We start from the raw sequence: 13,293 nt of genomic DNA on the forward strand, positions 1-13,293 counted from the left end.
GCAGAGCAAACTAAGAAATTGACGCTGACACAATTGATAAGGCCACTCTGATTCCACCAGTAATACATGCAGCTATTTGTAAGCATGTGCAAACATTCATAAATTTTACTGTATTTGTAGACTGGACAATCGACAAGTAGATCACATCACCCACCTGTCCATCACTACAGTAATTCTTCTAAGCACTGGTTTGCAAATCTTAGGAGTATCTTTGACAACTAGTCACTGGAAATCACCTATCAATTTCTAAGAGCACTGTTTTGCTATTTCATAACTGCTACATAAATGAAATGATGCTGTGTCTCCTTTTGAGATTAACTTTTTGCAGTCATCATGATTTCCTTGAAGTTCATACAAGCTGTTTGCTTATTAATTTTTCAGGCTCTTTCATTGCTGAGCAGTGTCCCAGAGTCAAGGCACACCACTAATTGTCTAACCATTAACTCACTGAAGGATATTTGAGTGGTTTCAGCTTTGGGATAATACAAATAAATTTGCTATGAATTTCCAAGTACAAGTTCATATGTGAAAATATTCATATCTCTGGAGTAAATACTAAAGAGTTCAACTGTTTTGTTGTGAAGGTTAGTTCATATCATGACTTTTAAACGACACTGGCTTTAGCCACAAACATGCCTTGCTAACTCAATCCAGTAAAGCATAATTACTTGGATATAATTGTGACAGTATATGGGAAATATCAATGTATTACTCAATGGTGTGGGGTGCTTACCTAGCATGCATGAGAGAAAAAAAAACTAGGAGGAGTATATGTTAGAATACAGGGAAAACATTGAAAATGGATGTAACTTTTCAAATCTTGAGTAATTAGCTAATAAAATTAATAATAGCAAAATTTAGAAATTATATAAATACACTGATGGAAAAATTCCATAATGGCATATTTCTAATTGTAGACTTTAAGTACACTAATATAAATTATTTTTAGAAACTAATATCTATACAAATATTTACTCCAATTTTTCTCAAAATGTGTTCTTCAATGGTATTTTATATTTTCAAATAATTTTATTCAGACTCATAATACATATACTATCATATGTGAATGGGTAACTTATATCACTTGGTAGTGAATTGGCATTTCAAAGGCTGAGTTCAAATACATTTGTGGAGATATTTTTGAGTTCATTCAAGCTGAGCAGTACTTCTTATCTTTTGAAATGTCAGGTACCTGCTCTGAGGAAAATGAAAAAAGATCTCTTTTTACACATGATTACTTATTGTGGGAATATGGTTATGACTTCAGTCTTCAAAGCTCACGGTGAGGTAAAAATGTATATATTTGTATGCAGAAATTTCTCTTTTTTCTTAAAAAGGGAAAAGACTTACTAAACAAAAGTCAGTTATATTAAATATTTTGTGTCATTGGTTATATGTGAAGTCTCATTTTTATATCTTTATATTTTGGTTTAAGATAGTTAAAATTATTATGCGTGATTATCCAATAACATTCTTGTACATATAAAAAAGTAGTATTCTAAAACATTTTAGTATGATTTCTGGAAAATAAGTATAGTACTAAAATATTAATAATGAAGAGTCAAATAAAACACAGACATGGCCTTTACCCCATATGCTATTAATAAGGTACTGGATAACTTGTTTTATCAAAATATGGATATAAACGAATAAAAATATTTACACAATGGATTCAGAAATATATTTGTATACACATAATACATAGCTGAAGTCTCAAATTATCAAAAAAAGTCATTAGATGAACTCTAACTCTTGCACGGATGAGCTACCCATCCTGATTGGAGATAGCAGAGACTAAAAGATTTTTTTAAAGAGATAATCTGGAAGAATAAGGAATACAATTTAAGTCATGATTATGCAGTTAATTCAGTGATAGATAAAAAGAATAAAACTGTTGAAATTAAAAAAATTAAGGAGACTTACATAATCATAAAATATGTCTTAACTCATTTGCCAATAACAATAACAGAAAAATAAAAATCTTTCTAGTAAAGATCAACTAAAAACCATCAAGTATGAATAATAAGAAGGTAGGATTCTAATGATTAGATGTATAAATAATGAAAAAATAAAATTATTGTCTTTATCAATGCAAAATAATTATATATAATGAAATGAACATACAAAGTTAATCAGAAATAATAGAGTGGGTTATTTTAGTGAGATAGTTAATTATGATGTAAGGGCCATAAGTCAATGCTTAAGGTAAGGTATATGACTCCATGAGTTCTATGCATGTTCAATGTTAATGGAAGTATAAAATAATCAGAGATATCTTGTGTTTTGGAGGGAATATTTTTTTTTTTTTTTTTAGTTTTTCGAGACAGGGTTTCTCTGTGTAGCTTTGTACCTTTCCTGGAACTCACTTGGTAGCCCAGGCCAGCCTCGAACTCACAGAGATCCGCCTGGCTCTGCCTCCCGAGTGCTGGGATTAAAGGCATGCGTCACCACCGCCCGGTGGAATAATTTTTAATTAAACTTTTTTTGATACAATATATTTTGCTTATGGTGTTTCTTTCCCCCAAGTCCTCCCAGTTTCCCCTCCTCTTACTCCCCTAACTTTATGTTCTTTCTAACTCTGTCTCTGTCTTTCTCTCTCTCTCTCAAAAGAAGACAACATACTAAGAAATAAAAATAAAAACAAAACAATAAAGAAAAAAAAAAGACCTACAAAATAAAAAATAAAGAAGCAATAGGAAAAAACAAGAACAAAAACAAAACAAAAAGACCAGAAAAATTCTATTGAGTACAGTGTTTTGACCAAAAGTTCCTAGGCATGGGGCACACCCAGAACTGTGCTTGATATCCCCAGTGGCACTCCATTGGAGAAAGCTGCCTTTCCCTTGCCAGCAGGTATCAGTTGAAGAAAACTTCTTGGTTAGGGTTGGGAGCCCACTTCCGTCTCTCAGTTCTGGGACCTCACCTGGCTTGAATATGTGCAGGTCCTGACTGTGCTGCCACAGTCTCCATGAGTTTATATGTTCATCAGCCCTGTTGTATCTACAAGACACTGCTTTTTTGGTGACATCCACCGTGTCTGGTTCTTAGAAACTTTCTGCCCGCTCTTCTGCAAAGATCCCTGAGCCTTGTGTGATCAGGGGGTTTGATAAAGACATCCCCTTTATAACTGAATGTTCCGGAGTCTCTTACTCTCTGTACATTCTTCAGTTGTGGGACTTTGTATTAGTAACCTTCTACTAGAGAAAGAAGTGTCTTTCATGAGGGCTGAGCAAAGCACTGATCTACGGTTATAGCAGTAGGTCATTAGGATTCATTTTATTCCTTGATAGAATATTAGTATTAGGTTTTTCTCTAGGCCCACCACCTTTCTAATCGCAGGTCTTGACTCTTTTATCAGTGTGTCTAGTATGTATTCCATCTTATGAAGTGTGACTTAAAGCAAATCAAAAAGCGTTGGGTTATTGCCGGAACTGTCATGCCCCTGCTGCATCAGCATATCTTTTAGGCAGGCCACTGTTGTAGGTCACAGGGTTTGTAGCTGAGGGATGTTGATTATCTCCATTCTCCTCCAGTAGCATACTGAGTACCTTCCAGTACTAGAAACACTAGTCATTAGGGGTGAAGCCTATGTTGTTTGGGCTTTCCCTAGTGCCCCTCTGACCAAGGACTCAACAAAATGTAATTTATTCCTGGCACTGGAGGTTTTACTTGATGATGTAACATGTTGATTAAGAAAACTGTCTCACATATTATTAAGTGATTCCATTTGGATTACTTCCATATATTTGTATTTTGGGAAGCTTTTACAGTAATAGGTTTCCATGTGGTTTTTTTTTCAAATATCCGATAGTGTTATTTACCCCCCCACACACATTCCCTCCTTTACCTTTCCCAGCCGTCTTCCCTATTTAAACCTCCTAGTCTACTTCTCATGTTTTAAAATATTCACATTTATTAAGTATCAAAAGTATTTAACCTATATACAGTCTTGCTTTTTCAGTAGCATTAAAATTATCATGGATCTGAAGGCATTAAAATGGAGAAAATGGCCATCCTACCCAGAACAATTCACAAATTCAATGAAATCCCTGTAAAAATTTCAACAGGATTTTTCACTGAAATTGAAAGAATTTTCAGTGACATATAGAAACACACACACACACACACACACAAAAAAAAAAACCAAAGATAGCTAAAACAATTTTTAATAATAAAAGGACAGCTGGAGGTATCTCCATCCCTGACCTCAAATTGTACTACAGAGGTAATATAAGCAGAATGGCATTGACACACAACTGAGACATTTATCAATAGAATCAAATTGGAGGTCCAGACATAATTCCACAAAGACAAAACAACAACAGCAAGAATGACATATATCAAAGAACTAGAAAAAGGACAGCATCTTCAACAAATTGTGCTGGCAAACCAGATAGCTACACGCAGAGGAGTGCAAATAGATCTATACTTACTACCCTTCACAAAATTCACTTCACTTGGATCAAGGCCTTTAACATAAGGCCAGATACCAAGACTCTGATAGAAGAGAAAGTGGGGAAGAATAGTCTTGAACTAATTGACACAAGAAAAGACTTTTTGAACAGAACACTGATAGCACAGGCACTAAGAATAACAATTAATAAATGGGACCTAATGCAACTGAAAAGCTTCTATATGGCAAAGGACTCCATCATTTGGACAAAACAGCAGGCTACAAAATGGGAAAATATCTTCTCCAATTATACATGTAATAGAGGGCTAATATCTAAGCTATATAAAGAACTCAAAAAAATAGACATCAAGAAAACAACCCAATTAAAAATAGAATATGGAACCAAATACAGAGTTCTCAAAAGTTAAAACCCAAATGGCTGAGGAACACATAAAGAAATGTTCAACATCCTTGGTCATCATTAAAATAACATTAAGATTTAATCTTATACCCATGAGAATGGCCAAGGGTAATAAAACAAGTGTCAGCTCATGCTGATGAGGATGTAGGGTAAGGGTAACATGTAGTGGGTAGCCATTCCAGCTTTGTTCTGGAAGTTCCAACCCCCATTGAGACTTCGGCAACTGTCACGCCTACAAGGCGGGGCCAAGGGAGGCACCTGGGGACCTGAGATCTGGATCGGCGGACACTCTCTCGGTTCCAGGACCCTGGATGGTAGAGGTGGATAAAGCAGAGCTCCAGAGAACACCGCTGGACTGTGATACACCTTCCCCAGACCCCGCGACCTACCTATCCCTTAATTTGTAAGTTACACCATTAAATAAATCTCCTTTTAACTACATGGAGTGGCCTTAATAATTTCACCAATATCTAGTCCGGCTAGCTCAGTCGGTAGAGCATGAGACTCTTAATCTCAGGGTCATGGGTTCGTGCCCCACGTTGGGCGCCAGATATTGGTGAAATTATTAAGGCCACTCCACGTAGTTAAAAGGAGATTTATTTAATGGCGTAACTTACAAATTAAGGGATAGGTAGGTTGCAGGGTCTGGGGAAGGTGTATCACAGTCCAGCGGTGTTCTCTGGAGCTCTGCTTTATCCACCTCTACCATCCAGGGTCCTGGAACCGAGAGAGTGTCCGCCGATCCAGATCTCGGATCCCCAGGCGCCTCCCTTGGCCCCGCCTTGTAGGCGTGACAGTTGCCGAAGTCTCAATGGGGGTTGGAACTTCCAGAACAAAGCTGGAATGGCTACCCACTACAGTAACATCCATTCATTTCTGGTGGGGGTGCAACCTTTCCATAGTAGTGGGTCCACTATGGAAATCAGTGTGGTAGTTTCTCAGGAAGCTGGGAATAGATCTACTTCAAGATCTAACTATACCTCTTCTGGGTGGTATGACTAGAGGCATATCTATAGAGCCTAAGTACTGTACATCCTACTAAACGAACACTTGCTCATCCATGTTCATTGCTGCACTACTCATGATAGCCAAAAATTGGAAACAGCCTAGCTGTACATTAGCAGATGAATGGATAATGAAATTGTGATATATTTATACAATGTAATATTACTCAGCTGTTAAAAATGAAATCACATAGATCTCATCCATTTCTCCATCACTGGGCAATCCATGCCTCCTTCCTAGGGTACTCCTTACTAGCTAGCTTCCCTGGAGCTGTGGGTTACAGTCTGGTTATCCTTTGCTTTATATCTAGTATCCATTTATGAGTGAGTACATACTATGTTTGTCCTTCTGAGTCTGGGTTACCTCACTCAGGATCATATTTTCTAGTTCCATCCATTTGCCTGCAAACCTCATGATGTCATTGTTTTTCTCTGCTGAGTAGTACTCCATTATGTATGTGTACCACATTTTCTTTATCCATTCTTCAGTTGAGGGACATTTAGGTTGTTTCTAGGTTCTAGCTATTACAAATAATACTGCTATGAACATAGTTGAGCATGTGCCCTTGTGGTATGATTGAGTATTCCTTGGTTATATGCCCAAGAGTGGTATAGCTGGGTCTTGAGGAAGATTGATTCCCAATTTTCTGAGAAACTGCCATACTGGTTGTACAAGTTTGCATTCCCACCAACAGTTTAGGAGTGTTCCCCTTGTTCCACATCCTCTACAACATAAACTTCCTTCAGTGTTTTTGATCTTAGCCATTCTGACAGGTGTAAGATGGTATCTCAGAGTCATTTTGATTTGCATTTCCCTGATGACTAAGGATGTTGAACAATTCCTTAAATGTCTTTCAGCCATTTGAGCTTCTTCTGTTGAGAATTCCCTGTTTAGCTCTTTAGCCCACTTTTTAATTGGACTATTAGGTATTTTGATGTCTAGTTTCTTGAGTTCTTTATATATTCTGGAGATCAGCCTTCTGTCAGATGTGGGGTTGGTGAAGATCTTTTCCCATTCTGTAGACTGTCATTTTATCTTATTGACCATGTCCTTTGTCCTACAAAAGCTTCTCAGTTTCAATAGGTCCCATTTATTAATTGTTGCTTTCAGTGTATGTGCTACTGGTGTTACATTTAGGAATTGATCTCTGGTGCCAATGTGTTCAAGACTACTTCCTACTTTCTCTTCTATCAGGTTCAAAGTAACTGGTTTTTTGGAACCTAGTACCTATGGTGGGACACTTTGTGCAGCCTTGGTGCAGGAACGAGGGGTTTGGACCTGCCCAACTGAATGTACCAGACTCTGATGACTCCCCATGAGAGACCTTGCCTTAGAGGAGGTGGGAATGGGTGGTGGGTTGGGGAGAAGGCTGGGGGGTAGGAGGAAGGAGGTCAGGGGAATCTGTGGTTGGTATATAAAATGAATAGAAAATCTCTTAATAAAAAATTATATAAAAATGAAATCACAAAATTCTCAGGGGGATAGATGGAGCTAGACAAAAAAAAATCATTCTGGGTGAGATTACCCAAATGTGAAAGGACAAATATGGTATGTATTTCCATATACCTGGGTCTTAAATTTTATGCCTTCATTAGGCATTTTACTATCCTTATAACCACAGAGGTTAGGTAACAGTAAGGAACCATGGGGCAAGGGAAAGAAACCCTAAGGTAGAAGAAATAGACTATATAGTATGCAGAGAGAGAAGGGTGGCTATAAAGAGTGGATTAAATGGAGAAGGGGAGGAATGAGAAAGGTAAGGGAGGGAATACATGGAGAGACAGCAAACAGCATTTGAGGGGTTATATGGAAACCTACTACAGTTAAAACTTCTTAAAATATATACATGTATGAAATAAATTTAAATAGAATCACCAAATAACAGGGATATAATGTGCCAACTAAACATCTCTTTTAATCAAGAGAAATCTCTAGTGCCAGGAAAGGCTTATATCTAATTGAATTGTTGGCCAATGGAGTCCATGGAACTTTCCAAACAACTTATGCTATTGCCAAGACTATTGAGTACTCTCCACAAACAGATGGTAAGCTCTATTGATGATGACACCACCTACATATCATTGAACATCGACAGAAAATAAGCTGGTGCCGAATTAGTGCATCTACTCCTACTGACTAGTGGTGTTAGAAGGTACTCTGCACTATCAAAGGAGAAAGGTAAATATCAATCTATCCACAAACCCTTTGATCTCCACTGTTGACCTGTCTGTATGCTACACTGATACAATACTGGCATAAAAGTTGAGAGTCTGACAAACTACAACATACGATTGGCTTTAAGGCCCTCTCCATGATGGAACTCATCCTCAACACGGCTCTGGCAGCCAGGAACCTGAGACTCAGTAGGCCATGAACCTAGGAGAAAACAAGTACTATTGTTCTACTACAGGAACATGGTAACAAATGACTTTTACAAACACTGTGCTATACCCATAGATCAGTGTCTAGCTCAGAAAACACCAAAATCTTCAACTCCTTCAAGGGATGAGAACCAATACAAAGACCACAATAGTGGATAGTGGACAGAAAGTGACAAGTTTTTGGAACTATCATTTCTATAAGGGATGTCTTCACCAAACCCCTCTTCTCAGGGCTCAGGTAGTTCTGTAGAAGAGGGGCAGAAAGATTGAAAGAGCCAGTGAGGATGGAAGGCACCAAGGAAACAGTGTCTTCCAAACACAAGAGGATTGACTTAAAGATGAACTAACAGAGAGTGTGGAAACATGTACAGGTGTAACACAAATTTTTAATAAAAAAAATAATGGGGGACTGAAAGCCTATGAGTTCTCAACCCTGAGGGTCTCAGTTGAACTGCTCAAAAGCCACTAGTTCCTGGTCCTCACGCCTTATATGCCTTTCTGCTTCCTGCCATCACTTCCTTGGATTAAAGACATGTGTCCTTCCCAAGCAAAGACATGAAATCTCAAGTGCTGGGATTAAAGGTGTGTGTCACTACTGCCTGGCTCTGTTCCCAGTGTGGCCTTGAACTCACAGAGGTCCATCTGGATAGGATTAAAGGCGTGTGTGCCACCACTGTCTGGCCTCTATGTCTAATCTAGTGACTATTCCATTCTCTGACCCCCAGATAAGTTTATTGGGGTTTTATTGGGGTATACAATAATATATCAATGACATACAGGATCTGCACAGATCCAAGTCTGATGGAGTCCCGGTATTGACAAGGGAAGTGCACATGAGCACCTGTCCCTAACCCAGAAACTATCTCCAATTGACAACTCTTCACACATGAAAAAAATTGTTTCCTTTTTTGGAGTTTAACTGGGTATACCAACCAAACTTAAGACTGGCCTCAAGTCCAGGAGTAAATGGTCAACACAAAATAAACTCAACAGTACTGTTGGAGATGTTTGTCTCATAATGTTTTGTATGAGTACTGTTTACCTTACTTGTTATTTGCTTATCATCATGGTTTGCAATTTGGGGTTTATAGACTTTGCGTATGTGTATATCTTGTTAAATGTATATTTCTCACACTTTTCCTTCTTTCCCCCCTTCCAGTTTTGTCTGATTGTTGTATTCTTGTTTGTATGTTTTATTTTATTGGCCTGTTTGTTTTCTAGATAGAGAGAAAGAAGGCATGGAGTTGGATGGGTGGGAGATGGGAGGAACTGGGAGGACAAGGGAGGAGAAACTGTGACTGAAATATAGTGCATGAAAAAAATACAATTAAAAAAAGAACAGCAACAACAACAACAAACCCCATCTTTGTTATCTCTGGTATTCTAAACACAGCATACTTCATTTTTTTAAAATTTAAGAATTATATTTATAATTTCTATTCATGCCAATCATTATTCTTATTTCTCAGTTGTATTGTTTTTATAACATTATAATACACAAATTAAAGTGAAAGTTAATCATTTTCTACTATTATAATGTCATGAAATCCCTTGAATATGTTTGAGAAAGCTGTTACATTAGTCCACTTATAAATGAAAAGAACATAAGCACTGATATTTTAATTTTGAGTGTATGGTGCTAACTTGTTGTCTGAAATGTTTCTAAATTTTTTGAAGTTTCACAGTGAATTTTCTGTCCTGTTAAATTTCTGTACTTTATGTTCTCCAATGATTATGTGGTGTTTGTAAGTTTTCTATAAGCATTAGTAAGTGAAAATAGATAGCAAAGGAATCTCAATAGATATTTAATAAGAAATACTGTTGTTCTTCAAAATGTTGTGATCAGCAAAAGTATTGTCATATGTGAAGAAAACATGTCAATTCTTGTATAATTTCAAAACATTAAAACTCAAATTTATTTTCTCTGGCAAAGGTTTTCCCTACTAACAAAAGAATAACTAACTAGGAGCTAAAGGATATTGGTGAAGCTTTCACAGGTAAAATGTATATAGAAAAATGTATATGGTTTCTTAGAAATAAAACTTGGAAACATTGTTTTCATTACTGTCATCCTCAATCTCAGAATCTGTCAGATACCTTCTGTAACTTGAGAATTTATAAACAGTACAGTATTGGTGAAATTATTAAGGCCACTCCACATAGTTAAAAAGAGATTTATTTAATGGCGTAACTTACAAATTAAGGGATAGGTAGGTCGCGGGGTCTGGGGAAGGTGTATCACAGTCCAGCGGTGTTCTCTGGAGCTCTGCTTTGTCCACTTCCACCATCCAGCGTCCTGGAACGGAGAGAGTGTCCGCCGATCCAGATCTCAGGTCCCCAGGCGCCTCCCTTGGCCCTGCCTTCTTGGCGTGGCAGTTGCTGAAGTCTCAATGGAGGTTGGAACTTCCAGATCAAAGCTGGAATGGCTACCCACTACAGTACAGAGTAATTCATGTCTTTCTTTTGTAATTATATATTTTTAGCCCATTGAGTCTAATGAATGCTGCTCATAGGCACATTGCTGGGGGGTTATCCACTGTGGCATGGAGAACCTACCGGTAGTCAGTCACACTTCTAAAGAAAAGTGACCCCTCACATCATTATCAATTTTCAATAGCATCTCAGCTGATAGTGGAACCATGAAAGTACATCACAATCCCATCATGTGATTTTTAACTGGTTTGATCTTGTGCAGGTCTTATGTTGATAACCACAACTGATGTGAGTTCATACATGCAATAGCTATGTCATGCCCAGAGGACAGCATTTCACAGCACATCTCCTAGATTTCTCTGTGTCCGAGATCTGAAGAGAGTTTTATCTTTAACAATAGGATCTTAACATTTAGTAACATTTAGTAACCAAGAACAATAGTCTTATATTGTTTAGATGTTACCGGTGCCTCAATAACTCATAAAGAGGTAACCTATGCCTGGCACTGAGATTTTCATTTCATAACTAATTTTCTGGGAGGAGCATTACTTACTAATTAATGTAATGTACTTCTATTTAAGCTTATTTTGCATATTTTCACTTTCATGTGTATACACACACACACACTATACTATTAAGGATTCATAAGTGTTTTTCCATCATCAGATATACAAATGACAATTCTGGTGCAGATGTAGGGAAAGAGAAACCCTTATATGCTGTTGTAGTAGTCTAAATGAGTTCAACCATTCTGGTAACCAGTCTTCAGTTTATCAACTAGCTGGAAATAAATCTACCATATAACCTAGCTATCTCACCCCTAGTATATACCCAAAGGACTCTATGATGTACAGAGATGCTTGCCTATCCTTGTTCACTGATACTTTATTTGCAAGAGCTAGGAAGTGAAACCAGCCTAAATGTTCATCAACTGATGAATGGATAGTGAAAATAAGGTATATACATACACTGGAATATTCAGCTATAAAGAGAAAGGAAATCATTAAATTTGCAAGCAAATGGATGGAACTGGACAAAAACATACTAGACAAGGTCACCCAGGACCCCACAGACAAAACCACATGTTCTCTCTCATATACGGATCCTAGGTTGAAAATCTTTTGTTTTGTTGGTTTAACATGGAGTACATGTGGGAGCTAGGAAAGTATAAATGAGCCACTGACATGAGCTGGAGAAGGGTATAGTATAGCAACCACAGGGGAATAAAAATACAAAAGTAAATACTGGAGATAAAAGGATGGAAGAAAGCAGCACAGTGATTGGAGTGAGGAAATAAAAGTCTAAACAAAAACAAGTGTCCATGAAGAATCTCCTTAGGAACCTATGATCTTCAGTCCAGGTAAAAACTATAATAAGAGAAGAAAGAACATATTTGATATGAAAGATCAGGACAAAGCTGGAGTCAAAGGTGTAAGCATGGATGGGGATAGGGGTACAGGGGAACCAATTGGATTAACCAAACCGAAGAGTAGACAGTAGTCCTCATATTTGATATAAGGATATCAACAGGAAGCCATTGTTGATGCCCACTCATTGTATTAGACTATGGGTATTTCAAGTCATGAATCCTCTTGGAATTTAAGTATGCATCATTTGGTAAGTAGTGAAAGAAAAATATTAACTATTCAATGTTCATTAACCTGGAACATAGAAATTACTGATATCCTTAGCATTAAATAGTATAGCGTGATTACGCACAAGCGGAAGTTGGGGCACAGTGAAAATCTTGTGCAAGATGCTGATATCTGAGGACAGCTTGTGATGTGGAAGATCTGATTGTTTGTGAGATGTCTTCTGTTTTTCTAAGAATTCTAGTTTTCAGGAAAGTTTTTTTTTTTTCAAACCAAGACTTGAACATTTTAGAAGTTCTGTTGGAATTGACATAGTTAAGAATGTTTCTTAGAATCTACTCATGTTAAAGAAAATTAAGTCTAATTTTGTGTTTCCAAATACCTATATTCTGTAATATAACAAAATCACTTCAGTGACTATTTTCGTGAGTATTATCATGAAAATTACAATAGCCTGTATGCTCTTGTAATAAACTATCTCATTGATTCTTAATATGGAAAATAAAGAATGTCATTCAGTTTTTCAGACAAACAGTGGGCTAGAGTTGTTCTTACTATATGATGATGTTAACACTGCCTTTCTTAAGACCACTAGCACAATTTTTGTATAAATTTCTCTAATCATCATTTACAAATTATAAAGTCCTACTTCTTTACTAATATATTATCTATGTTGTAAATCACCATAATCACAAAGAAATTAAAGATAATGAAAACATAGTCTAAATATTTAATTGATTCATTAATATGTACATTCATACTTCAAATGCTGTTATGGTGTTTTAATCATTTAAAACTTTTGCTGACCTTTCTCATTTCAATAAGACTATAACTTCTTTTATCTTGTGATGTACTCTATCAAGAAATTGAACTTGATTAATAAATAATGGGATATCATTTTGATACTTGTTCATGTTCAGATTTATAAGTTAATTATACAGACACACACAAACACACAGACACACACAGAGAGAAAGAGAGAATGAGAGAGAGAGAGACAGAGAGACAGAGAGACAGAGAAAGAGACAGAGAGAGAGAGAGAGAGAGAAGAGAGAGAGAGAGAGAGAG

The sequence above is a fragment of the Peromyscus eremicus genome, chromosome 10, assembly GCF_949786415.1.
Source record: "Peromyscus eremicus chromosome 10, PerEre_H2_v1, whole genome shotgun sequence".
Classification (NCBI taxonomy): domain Eukaryota; kingdom Metazoa; phylum Chordata; class Mammalia; order Rodentia; family Cricetidae; genus Peromyscus; species Peromyscus eremicus.